This window comes from Nicotiana attenuata, unplaced genomic scaffold (assembly GCF_001879085.1).
Source record: "Nicotiana attenuata strain UT unplaced genomic scaffold, NIATTr2, whole genome shotgun sequence".
Classification (NCBI taxonomy): Eukaryota; Viridiplantae; Streptophyta; class Magnoliopsida; order Solanales; family Solanaceae; genus Nicotiana; species Nicotiana attenuata.
In genome coordinates this window covers 523,513-537,773 of record NW_017670389.1, presented here as the reverse complement: position 1 = coordinate 537,773, position 14,261 = coordinate 523,513, and positions in this window count along the sequence as shown.

The window sequence follows — 14,261 nt, the reverse complement described above, 5'->3', positions numbered from 1 at the left end:
CCAAATCAATTTTGGATTCATCCTCCTACGGCAACACACGATGCTACCGCATCTCCAATATTTTGCAACAATAAAATATACAAACTAAAAGAAAACACAGAAATATGGTATACAAACCAAAAGAAAATCCCAAGTCTGCAGAGTTTTTATAAAAAAGGCTCATGTGTTAGATTTCAGTGAATAAACGTAATACATATAGCTCCTTTACATGTAAATTAATTTTAAGTTCTACTTAGTATTTTAAATTGCAGCCATTGACTTTTGTAATATTTTGCTGGTTTTTTTTAAGATGATGTATTCCACAAATTTCATGTTGATAAGTAACCGATAAACCGAACAATCATCACGTTCGGGGGTGCTCGAAGATAGCATTACGATAAATTTTCTATTCTCGATTGTCTATTTTCGTTCTTGATGTATGCATTCTAGATAAAATTTTATATTTTATTGTGTGAAAGGATGACTATGCATGTTAATTTGTTGACCATAAAGCGATATTTTCTTTTAATCGCCTATTATAGAGATTAATTAGATAAATGCACTTAGAGTTTCAATTCGAGAATCACAACTTCAGACATCGAAGGTTGAAATTTTCGGTGCTACAATCCTAGCACCATACTTTTAGAAGGTTTGAGACGCGATTGATCGACTTTTATGCCTTTTACAAAAATATAATTTTTCTGTGAATATAATTTAATCTCGTATAAAATAGTAATTAAACTAGACCGTAATGTAATTCTACACAATCAGGTTCCTACTTTTTAAATATTACCCATTACCTATATCCTTTGATATTTCGAGTGTAGAAGTAAAATTTTGAAAGGATGCAGCTTGAAGTTGGAGAAAGATTAAGAATTATAGGAGAAGACTACTTCTACTTATTTTGGTACAAGGAATAATTTTACTTATTTATTATATGCTTATAACCAATATGTACATGGCTATTGGAAGAGGATCGGAGTTTTTTTTTATATTTATTTTGTAAATATTATTTTCTTAAAAAGTAAATTGTGTGGTTGATAAAACTGTAATATAAATGTGTTAATAATAGAATATTTAAAATTTGTATTATCCTTCTCTTATTAGAACAAGGTCTAATTTCAACTTTTTGGCTATTTGAAATGTTATGTGATATGAAGCTTTGGTTGCATTTTATTTTCTCTTTGTAAGTGATAGATTTTTATGTTGTAGATAATTCTACTGAAATTTCTACTTTGCTTGAAGAACAATGATATCAGGTAACTTTCAAATTAAATTTCTCTCGCTATCTCACATGAGCTACGTGGTAAGCATGCATGAATTCATTCAATATTATATGATAATTATGAATAGTCCTAGAATTTGTCTACTTGTATCATACACTGTGTTTAATCAATTAGTAATGTCAAGCCAATAATAAAAAATATCCATAATTTTCTTTTGAGGTTAAATCTATAGGTCATTTGGTAAAAGAATAGAAATAGATCTCCAAATATATTCTAATTCTGAAATTGTTCCCCAATTGTAACCGCCGTCTTTCATGTGCAATTGTGCAAGACTGCAAGTGAGTACCCTGTTTGTTGTGAACTTTGCATCGAACACAAATTCCTAGCTTTATATCTTTCCCTTTTTTCTTTTTTGTATTCAAATGAAAAAACAAAGAAAGAAAAAAGAAGAGGTTTCCTGTTTCAAAGAAGGGTATAAATAAAATGTATAAATTTGGAGTTACAAAATCTAGTGTTATTATATACTCATAAGCCTAAATGTGGATAGGGGAGATTAAGGTAAATTAAAATAGTGGTAACTTCTTTTTGGACATAAATTTATAGATATACGTGTAATACACGTATAATTTTTAGTGGTAACACGTCTAAATAAATTGTAACATATTTATAGACCAAAATTTTCTCCTCCATATCATAAAAAAATATAACATGAAGCAAGTTCTTATGGTCCAACCTGCAAAATCTTTTATATGCACGTAGGTCTCCTTGTCCATTTCTCAATATAAGTAACTAAAAAAGTAATAGTGATAAGAAAATGAATTAATTAAAAGCATTGTCTTTTATGTTATTGGTTGAATGAGATTAACACTTTTATGGTAACAAATATACTTACATATTTAACGTTAACTATTATAGTCGTGCCTATCATTATACGTGTGAGGCACGTACATAAAGATTAGTTATATTAAAAGCACGAAGGCCCTTAGCGAAATGTCGTTCGCCTTTTTTACCCTTTTAAAATAGAGTTTATATTGGATAAAGTAGTCATTTAATTATATTCCTAATATTTAGCACTTTAAATCAACTAAAATTTTATTTATTCGAACTATATGTAAAAAGTACTAACATTTAAAGCCTTAAAATCAATTAATTAAGATTTTACCTATTATACTAACAATAAAATCATAAAAGATCACGTTGAAAAGGAAAACTATTTTGTAATTTGATCACCATTAAACTTGTATTTAGGTTATACCATTAAACTTATATTTAGGTTATACGTTTTAAACTTGTATCACCATAAAACATTATTTTTTACTCAAGTCCGGTAGGTTTGGTTAGTTGTCGTTTCTTCTCTACTTTATTTTGCCTTTTGTTTTGGTTGTGATTCAAGCCTTATTCGTAGTGATTTTTTTATTTTGCTTTCTTTCTTTATTTGTTTTGTTAGTAATTTAAGTCTCATAATCCCATGTAACCATAATATGATTGATGAAAAACCCAGATCTTTTAATTTTGAATTACATAATTGAGTAATTTTTTGATTTATTTTTTTGTTGGTTACATTGTATTGAAATATTTTCTTTATTAAGTCTTTCAAGTTCTATGTTTGATAGAAATTATCAATTATAACTCACAAGTTCTTAGTTGGAGGTCTTTTTTTTTTGGTCACATGTTGGAGGGTTTCTAAGTACTCCTTTGTGCCATGAATGTGAAATCCGCCGAGGTTTGATTTAATCTGAAAGAGTTTTATAGATAAACTGAGGTATTCAATTTCATCTAATGAACAAAGATATTCTTAATTAGCTTCCAGTATGCTCAGGTGTTCTTTATGATTCAATGACATAGTGCTCTCTTTTTTTTGCTAATTATAAGAACTTAGTTTGTTCCACGATGTTTGGGGAAAGAGTCTGAGCCGGCTCGAGGCTCGAACACCAAATTAGGGTAGAAAAACTCTAATTTTTGGTATTTCACTCTAAATATGAATACAGAAAAAAAAAAAACACATTCACATAACTACACAATTCTAAAAGTTACACACTCTTTGGCCGTTGAAGATTTTATAGAAGTCTATAACAGAAATTGCAAAGAGGAAAAAAAAGAAAAACAAAAAGAAAGAAATAGAAAGTTTTNATTTGTATTAATTGTTTGACTTCTTATAATTAGTTATTGAAGTTCATCGCATACTGTATGGTTACAATTGGTATAGGTAACTTTGAATTAATAAAATATTTTATTATTTTCTTATATGCTGTCAAAAGAAAAATATTAAACCTCCTTCAAAGATTTTTAAAAATTTGTTCCAATCAAATGACACTTCCGAAATGAAAGAGCTAGAGTATTAGGACAAAGGAGTATGTTAACAGAAATTAAAACTACTCTAGATTTTAAGGTACATAATATTGTTATTTTATAAATTAGATGTAATTTAACTAATTAGCGATTGAACGATCTTCCGGGTAGTGTTGTGCGACATCCCTTGATGAACCTTCAACTATATCTAATACAAATGTGACATTTATGTTAGTATCAGGTGCTATTTATCAATAATTTGTTCTTCTTGTATTTAATTTTTATTAATCGACGCGAAGAACACGTGCAACGCACGTACACTAAAACTAGTTGAAGAAAGAAGCAGCAACACGTGACTATCACGTGAGTCAGTGGGTTTGTTAGGAAATTAGTTAGGAAGTTAGATATAACTAATTATGGGATTGGTTGTTAGTGAATTAGCAGAAGCAGTAATATTGATTAGGCCAGCTATTAGTCATAGTGTATATATATTAGACAGATGTCATTGTATTCAGTTAGATTAGAGAGAATAATTTTCAGCTCATTTTGCTCTCTAATGGAGCCCTTGTTCTAGAACCTTCTGGTTCATTTCTCTTCTCTCTTTTCAATTGAGCTAATATCCGATCTTTATCATGGTATCAGAGCACGGGAGCTAGATACATGCTCTATGTGATTGATCTCCTCTGTTTTTTGCAGAGTTGTTCTGATGCTGATTATTCGAGCTTTTCTCGATCGATTAACCTAGGTTTTTTTTTTCCCGATTTGCAACTTGAGAATCTGTAATTCATTGAAGCGAAGAGTTAATTCAACTGAATATATCAGCTATGGCAATTGGAGAAGAAACTTCAACTGGAACGAGCACATGAACGACAGTAGATCATCACTATCCTTTGTATCTACAGCCTTGCGACGCTCCAGGTAGTTCCTTGATTTCTATTCAACTGACTTGGACAGAAAATTATGCATTGTGGAGTAGATCTATGAAAATAGGCCGGATTGGTAAGAGTAAGCTAGGTTTTGTTGATGGCCGATGTACTAAGGACAAATTTGATCGATCCTTGCATGAACTTTGGGAGAAATGTAATGCGATAGTTTTGTCATGGATTATGAATGTTGTAAGTAAAGAGTAACTTAGTGGAATTGTGTAGAAATCTAGTGCTCATAAAGTCTAGAAAAATTTGAAGGACAAGTATGATAAAGTCGATAGATCTCGCATTTTCTTCCTGCACAAAGAAATTGCTACTTTGTCGCAGGAAATTTCCTCAGTAGCTGCATATTTCTCTAAGTTGACAGACCTTTGGGAGGAATATGTTGCCTTGCCCTGGGTGTGATTGTCTAGAATCTAAGAACTATTTCGAACATTTTGAGTACCAAAGGTTGTTGCAGTTCCTAATTGGGGCTGAATGAGACGTATAGCCAATCTAGAAGCCAGATTTTGATGATGAGTCCCGTGCCCACAGTCAACAAAGCTTATTCTATGATAGTCTCTGAAGAAAGACAAAGAGGTTTAGGAAAGTTTTCCCAGGCTGTAGACATAGCAGATGGAACAACATTGTTCACCAACAAAGGAATGAACTCAGGAAACAACTATAAGCCCATGAGAGGGAATCTGTTTTGTGACTACAACAACTATAAAGGACGCACAAGAGATACCTGCTTCAAACAACATAGATACCCAGCTGACTTCAAAATGAGGAAGAAAGCAACAGGTTTTCCTCAAAGACCTATGGCAAATTCAACTACACAAGAGGGACAACAGTCAATGACAAAGCAGATGGCCAATGTAGCTTCACAAGAAGGACAACAGATGATGAACACACCTACTGCCAATCTAGCACAAGGAATGCCAATCATGTTCACTCAGGAGCAATATGATTAGATTTTGAAGTTGATCAATAAGGACATTGGTGAAAACACAAAAGGCTTTGCAGGTACAATAAAGACTTTTGTCATAAATGAAACAGTTAAAAATGAGAATTGGATAGTAGACTCTGGTGCTACCAATCATATGGTTCACACTAGAGAGTTGCTTGACAAGATAAACACGGGTATTTTAGGCAATGCACCAAAGGTATACTTACCTGATGGAACCTCACTTGATGTTGAATGTACAGGAGAGAGTAGAATTGGTGAAAACAATGTTGTTAAGAATGTTATGTATATTCCAAACTTTAAATATAACTTGTTGTCTATGTCCAAGCTTAGAAAAGATTTAAGATGCTTTATATCCTTTTATCCTAATTTTTGGATAATGTAGGACCTTCACAGTCGGAAGGTGAAGGGAATTGATAAAGAGCTAGAGGTTTTTAACAACTTGCAGCATCAGAAACTTGAAGCCAGGGTGTCACGACCCAAACCGAAGGGACGCGACGGGCACCCGATGCCTTACTCAACCGAGTACCAACGTAATGTATCTTTCTTATTACATCAACATGGGTAAATAGGATAGAAGGGCCGTATGAGGTAACAAGAATAAAATATGAGGGAATGCTCGACATAAAATGACCCAATTTGATATACTGACTTGTACATATGACGTAGGGGCCTATAAGGCCAAAATAATCACTCGTACACTGAACATAGGCCGACAAGGTCATACAATCTTTCATATACATGACATATGTCTACAAGCCTCTAAGAGTACATAAACGTCATAAGGCCAAGACAGGGCCCCGACATACCAATCAATACATGTCTAAATCATACGGAATAAATAAGCAACTCCGAAGCAAATAGAGCGCACCAACATCTTTCGCTGAGTTGGTAGCCTACTTGGAGGACTCTCAACCTGTCTATCGGGACCTGCGGGCATGAAATGCAGCGTCCCCAGGCAAAAGGGACGTCAGTACAAATAATACGGAGTATGTAAGGAATGAAAATCAGTAAATAATAGACATGAGAGAAACATGGAGTAAAAGACTCAACATGTAAATCTGAGTAACTCTGTGAATCATTAATATTTATAATGACATGCATATGCGTATAAATATCATATCATGCATAGGTATATGCGTACATAACATCATCAAGCCTCTGAGGGCATCCCATCATATCATCTCTGCCACTGTGGGCAAAATCATCAAAATATACCAGTTGATAAGGTGGTGGTGTGTATATAACGCCGTAATCTTTTCCCATATCTCATATACACATAATATACATATGTACGCGTATATAACGCCATCTGGCATGTACATGTATAAATGAATGCAATGCACGAGAAATACGTCAATAAAATCTCTCGGAACGTCATAAGACCATTATGCCTCTGATTAATATCATGAAATAGACTTTATCAACTTACGTATTTTCTGAGACCCGTGAACAGATGATAGAATAATATGACACATGGGGAATCAAGAACATAAGCATCTCTAGTATTTCTATGAATAGAGTCATTTATGGAAGTTGTGCATTTGCTCGTTTCATTTGTGTCGTATAAATCATGCCAAAAGAAAGAAAGGATTGCCTTAACATACCTGAGCCGATTCTCTTGATAATCCTTCTAACACACGTCAATTGCGACAAAACACGTAACGGCGGATCGAAGTAGGGAAAAATCCGTATGATATTCTTGAGAAATATTGGACCGCGTTCTCTTAAAATTACATCTCCCGTTGCTATTATGCGATAGTTTCATGTGAGTTTCTTGCTGAAGCTTCACCCGTCACATAATAGTCATAAGACTTTTCATTTGTGACTTTAGAGAGGCATTGTTAATCATATCTTTCAACCAAAATGAGTTAAAATGTGCATGGATGCCACCACCTCCTTAAACATAAGGATAGTTGGCAATTTGCTGCCACCCTCTCATAATCCCACGTGGATTATTTCCCCCCTAATAATTATCCAACTGTCACTTAAATAATTATCCACAAAATTCAATTTACAAGTTAATATCCCACTTAAAAAGCCATAATTACCCGATTATCCACATAATTAAGAATTATCTCAAATTACTTAAAATACTACTCACTTTTAACACACTTTATATACCTTACTATCATGGTCATGTGATACCTTGGATGCCATAAGTCTATAAATACCGGATACTATAGCTTAGACCGTATTTTATCCCAAAATGCCAAACTTCCACGAAATGCATTTTCTTTGATTTGCCTGCCCTCTCACCTTCACGAATTTACTTATCACTTGTTTGAACTAGCATGATACTTATAACCTCAAAATAATCTCATTCCCGATCTTACGTTGATTAGCTTACGACGAAACTTTAACGTGCGAAAATTCCGGATGTAACATCATTCTCCTATTTGGAACATTCATCCTCGAACGTTGACTGATGCACTTATCATTTCATAACGTATGTCTTTCGAATACTTTAGTTTTCTCATTGCCATCTAGGCAACTGTTCTGTGAATAATTTCAAAGGCCAGGGCATTCCCCCTTTAGGACTCTTTCTCACACCACGACTTGTGGTCGGAATCCTTCCAATCTCGTAACTGTTGCTACCTTCTATCATGCATCATGTACGACTCTAACCTTGTAAGTGCGCCTATGCGACTCTTGTTTCCTTTTTCCTCCAGTTTTTAGACAATCTCTAGGCCTCACTTTGTAAACATATACAGAGCTTGACAAGATGTCCATCTAGGCATATATAGGTATACTGAAGTTCTTCACTCGGCACTTTGTCAAACTTACGAATATTGCTATATCTTATTTTATCGGCCTGATTATCTATCCACATGACTTTACTGTATCTAAGTAGGTCATACTATACCATAACTCTTACTTCGATCTATCGTTACTGAGGTCTGCCACCAAACTCAAGGATACTTTCGTTCTTATCCCATATGTATAAATCTAAGTCCTTTAATGCTTCCTCATTACTGTTCATCTAAAGAATGACGGCCTAATCTCATCTCATACTCTGTGACGTTTGTCCATCCATTGTTGATTCACCATAATATTGACCTCCAATCTACCACTGATAACTTGAAACCTCTTACATAATCACTACGACTCTCGTTGCATCGAGGAACATTTAAAGTGATTTTCCTTATATACCTGGGGCGATATGATACTATACTTCTATGATCGTATTCCATAGTATCACAACGTGAGTCATCTTATGGGGGAGGGGTATTCTAATCCCGTGTCGTCCGTGAAATCTTTTCTTCTTCTCTTTTTTTTTTCAAGTCATTACTCAATCAAAGGCCCAAACGTCATCCTTTATCTATCACAATTATACCCTCATTCTACTACTAAGGCATCGTAGAATTCCATCTCTTCTAAATGCTATTAGTCTTAGACTCCTTTGAGTTCATTCAGGCTATACCGAGCTTTGTATAACTTAGAGAAACCATTAGTTCTTCTTGTTTTCATGGGCTTAATCCTGAGAACTTATCCATTCTCGTCACCTTCTCACTCACCTTTTCTTATCTTTACTCCTCTTCCTAAACCTTGTCGCTTTACCATACTTTAGCTTGCGACTTACACATATCTATTTATATTACTCGCAACCTTCCTTCAACTTGCTTGCACCATAGATTTCCTTGTGTTATTCTAGAACATCAAGCGAGACATAGCATCGTCTCTAACTCTTCTTTACTCTCCTGACTAGGCCTTTCGATACCTAGAAACCATAGGCTGGAAGATATGCCACCAATGATGTCTCTATCATTCTTGGATACTGAATGTCAGCGCTTCTAGCCCTCTATCCGAGGTATGGACTATTCACAACCTTCTGCATTTGAGTATCTCGTACGTTGTTCACCTTCACTTACCTTAAAATATCGCCTCTTCTATCTCTTTCATGACCTCTATTCCACATAGGTATAATTCACATCCACGACTTGAAGCTCTATTATAATACTTGCACCTCTGGTGCATACACAATCCGGTGGGAGCTTCATACTGACTTCTTATGAGGCTGGTACTTCTTCTAACTGCTTTATCGTAGAGCCATTATAGGATATGGCTAATATACTATCTCTCTTGTACCTCTGATATCTAAGAGTAATCCTGCAATGTTCTCAATCACGAGGTCTATAATTTTCTGGGTCCAATAATCAGATTTCTGATTTACTTCGTTGATGTAACTCTTTAGTTTCCTCCTCCTTCTGATCAGCCTTTATGTAGGCTTAAGCTATCTCACGATCTGTGGCTCATGGTATTAGTTATTACGTTAGCCTTTCATGGGCGCTATGGAATATCCATGATACAATCTTCTAATAATTCAATCCTTTGTCTATGCCCTGGGCTCAATTCTTTCTTTTGACTTATACCGAAGTCTTCTCCGGCTGTATGATTGTCAAGATATATGCTGCATGGATAATACTCCAAAATATTAAGTGTGTTTATAACGTAGCTAATTCTGGATCGTTGATCGAATAATTCCTTTCGTTCCATCTCAGCTTTCTTTAAACGCAAGCTATTACTTTTCCTAGTCTTTCTGCCCCTTTGTTGCGTACATACTTAGCTTATCTTCATTCTCATGCATGCCGGAGTTTATGTGCAACTCATATGATCTCGAATCCTAAGTTTGACTTATACTTCCCGTTCATTATCCGCGGTAGGTGCCACTTTCTTATAGAGTGCATACAATGTTGTTATGAGACTGTTGTTACAAGACCATTTCCTCTTTAGGTCACAGTGCTTAGGTTGAAGCCTTCTTCCTTATTTCCTCAGCTAGTCTTTCATTGTAGTATTTAGGGAGGTTCGTCTGACTCTTGTAAAGTTGTGAGCTTATTACATTGTATACTCGACGAACCTTTTGATGTCCTTCCTTGCCTATAATTATCCGTAGTTACTTACCTCCACTCCCTTGTGCTTGTAGGGTTGCTTCTGAACTGATATTTTGACTGTCTTCCCAGTGGCACTCCCTTTTATTCCGGTAATACTCATACAGTACCTTTAACTACCCCAACTCCTATCTGAATATTTTTCAAGTATTACAATTATCACGACCCAAAATCCACTAAGGGTCGTGATGGCGCCGGACACCACTCTCAGGCAAGCCAACACCAAGAAGTTAATCAAATTCTCATTTTAGGATTTATTGAAATCATTTCTTTTATACATTAAACAATAAATAATGAAATTCACTGAAATAAGATGATGTCTTTAACAAACTTAATATTGAACAATCCCATAATCATCCTAGAACCCGGTGTCACAAGTGCATGAGTTATTTCTAGGAAATCAAATGAAGTACAATAACTGTCCGGAATACAAATTTGGATAGAAGGTAAATACTATACACTGGAAGAGACTATGCCCGCTGCGGGTTGCCTCGAGAGATGCAGCTCACCTAAGTCTCCGTATCATCCATGCTGTTATGCCCATTAGGCCGCTAGAGGTACATGTACCTGTGCAACAAAAATGCACAGCAAGTGTAGCATGAGTACAAAAATAACGTGTACTCAGAAAGTATCCCATCTAATCTCGAAGATATAGAGACGAGAGGTCGACTTCAACACTTACCAATGGTCCAATAATAATATACCAATAATATAGTAAATCGAAGATTTTCATAAAAATGGTTGTAACTCAATAGCATGAGGCAAGTAAACAATTCTTTCGTTTATAGGAAATTTCCAAATTCATTTTCATCATTTATACATTTTTCTCAGGTCAGGGAGAACAAATATCAACACCTATGAATTTCAAGGCAAGCAATAGGTCGTACGGCTCGATCCAACAAATATTTAAACGGTGCACTACCAGAGGGTCGAATGGCGCGAACCATAGATGCATCTATTTAATCTACCGAGATGTTCGGCCCCGTTCCACAATAGATAAACACATTCAACAATCAAATCAAGAATTCATCAAGGAGCAATTATTACGGAAAAGGCAATTTTTCTCTTTTAAAAGTCATGAAATGACGTCTATCCTTTTAGAAATTTATTTATACGTTCAATATGTTTTAAGCATTTTTAAGTTGACAACAAGGTTTCAATTATTACAAGTAAAGCATGCTTTTGGGCCCTAGACTACCCGGACTTAAGCGTAATGTAGCTACATATGGACTCTCGTCACCTCGTGCGTACGTAGCCCCCGAAAATAGGAGCACATATCCAATTAATTCACCTATGGGGACAATTCCCTCTTACAAGGTTAGAAAGGAGACTCACCTCGCTCCGAAGTTCCATAACCGGCATTCCACACCCTTCCGAAGACTCAAATCGATGCATAATGCTCCAAAACTAGCAATAATTATGCAAACCCATTAATATATGCTCAATTACTCATAATAATCCAATTTATAACAATTCATAACCTCGATCGAAAAGTTGACAAAATCGCACTCGGGCCCACGTGTCCGGATTCCGAAATTTTTTGAAGATAAAGTTTGCCCACAACCTCACGAACTCAAATATATGATTTATTCTCAATTTATGACCAAAATCGTGGTCAAAATCCAAAGATACCAAGTTTCTAGGTTTTCCTCAATCTCCCAAATTTCCAACATTTTTCAAGCTAAACTCTATACACAAGCAATGTATTTAACTCAAGATAGGTGGAGATAGCTAATAACTAAGGATTTTGACGTGTTTTATGCTCCTTCTTGCTTACGCTTTGATTATAAATTCTTACAAAATAGTCCCAAAAGGCTCATAAGTTGTGCTTGATTGCAGGTTTGATCGACAAAGTGACAAAATGTCAAAGTTCGGCTCAAAAGGAGTGAAACCTGCTCAAGTACCAAAGACAAGGCAAACTCAGGACAAACAGGCCTAGTGCGGCCGCACTACACTTTGTGCGGTCCGCACTAGGGAGATTCAGAGAGTAGATTTCAAGGCATAAAACCTAGTGCGGCCGCAGTCCATTCTGTGCGGTCCGCACTAGGGAGATTCAGAGAATTGGCAAAACAAGCTTCAAGGCAGTGCGACCGCAGTCAATCTTGCGCGGTCCGCACTAAAGGCTTCGCGGCCGCACGTACCATTATCGTGCGGTCCGCGGAAGACGAAGATCAGAGAGTTGCAACTTNGCCAAGACCATTATCAACTTTAATCAACAAGTTCCCAAGAGGATTCGCATGCTCCCTGTCACTGTCATTGACCACAACTACCCCTTCTTGAATCACATTCTTTCTATTTCCCTTTTCAAAGAGCGACAATCTTCAATGCTATGCCCCCGGACTTTAGAGTGGTACATGCATCGAACAGCAGGATCAAAGCTCGCGTATGGGTCTGAAAAATTGCTTTTGGGCACCCGTATCAACCAACTCAGTTCTGTTGTTGTCTGCCATTGCCTTTTGACTTTAAGTTGTAGAGAAGAGTTATCACTTCAAAAACCACAAACCAACCACCCTTCTGATATGAGTATAACAAAATGAAGTCATCACGTTAGCGTTAGGGCATTTAACAGCTAAAAATATCACATTTAATGCAATGCATCTAGCCACAGTTATCGGTTCTAAAATGACTTCGAGGGTACGAAGGTCAGTTGGCATCATCCCAATTTGTTCATTTCAATCCTCTCTTTTCTTTGCTTTTCTAGCACTTTCTTAATCATTTTCCTTCCTCTTTTCCCTTATTATTATCACTCTTTTCTTTCCTCTCATTTCTCACATCCCATGATTTCAGCCCTTTTTCTTCTTTTTTTTTTCTTTTTTTTTTTCCATTTTTCCTTTTCTTTTTTTTCTTTTAATAAATAAAAAGATGATTCGATCGAACCCTATGTAGGTTGCCTACGTATCATGACCCCGCATGAATCAGATCTTTGCGTAGTTCTGGAAGAACGGGAATAAAGTAAACAAACTGACATTCTCTTTTTCTTTTCTTTTTTACCTTAATGACTACTCTGATGAGAAAAGAGAAATAAAAAGAAGCAAATCTCTTTTTTTTTTTGAATTTTCTTGACTTAATATTCTATAACCTATTCTAAACTCGAGCTTAACGGGCATGTTTTTTTTTTCTTTTCTTTTGAAACAAATACTCTATTAAGGAAATATCCTAGAAGAGAAAGATAGTTTTTTGATTCTTTTTGTTTTAGGAAGAAAAATCTAAAGAATAAACCACAGAAAAGTGTCTTGAATTTTCATTTGATATCCTGATGCAAGATTTCAAAACAAGCAATGGAAAAGATAAACAAAATATTTCTTGGATTTTAATTTAATTGCTTAAAGGAAAAAACTTTAAACAAAAGATAAAGTATGTTCTTTTTTCTTCTATGTACAAAAATCCTAAAGTTCTAATGAAAATAGTTATTTTTATTTTTCATTAATTTCCCAAAGAAGAACCTCAAAAGAAAATCTTTTTGGATTTTTAAAGTTAATACCTTAAAAGAAAACTCTTAAAGAGATATCAAAAGAGAAAAAAATCCCATTTTTGAGTTTTTAGTCCTAGTGTCCTAAAGGAAATATAAAAGCAAATTTTTTTTTTGTTTTGTTTTTGAGTTCTAGATATTAATTCAATAAAGGAAAACCACCTCAAATAATTTTTTTTAATCCCTAGAATTAGTATTCTAAAGAAAACTTCTAACGGAAATATAAAATGCAACATCTCTTTTTTTTTCGATTTTTGATTTACTACACATCTTTTAAAAAAAATACAAAATACGAAATAATAACAAGACTCGACAAACTTAACTAGACTATGACAGACTCTAGCATCAACTAAATGACTGAAATGAACAATAGACTCAAAAGCAAAAACATAAAACAAAACTCCTCAGGCAGCTCCTGAATGCAGTGATCCCAGGGTATCTGTCCTGCTCAAACTCCGGTAAGTGGATCCACACCTGTATGACTTCAACCAACACCATATGAGACAATAACATTCCCTTTAAGACACATGCAAGACA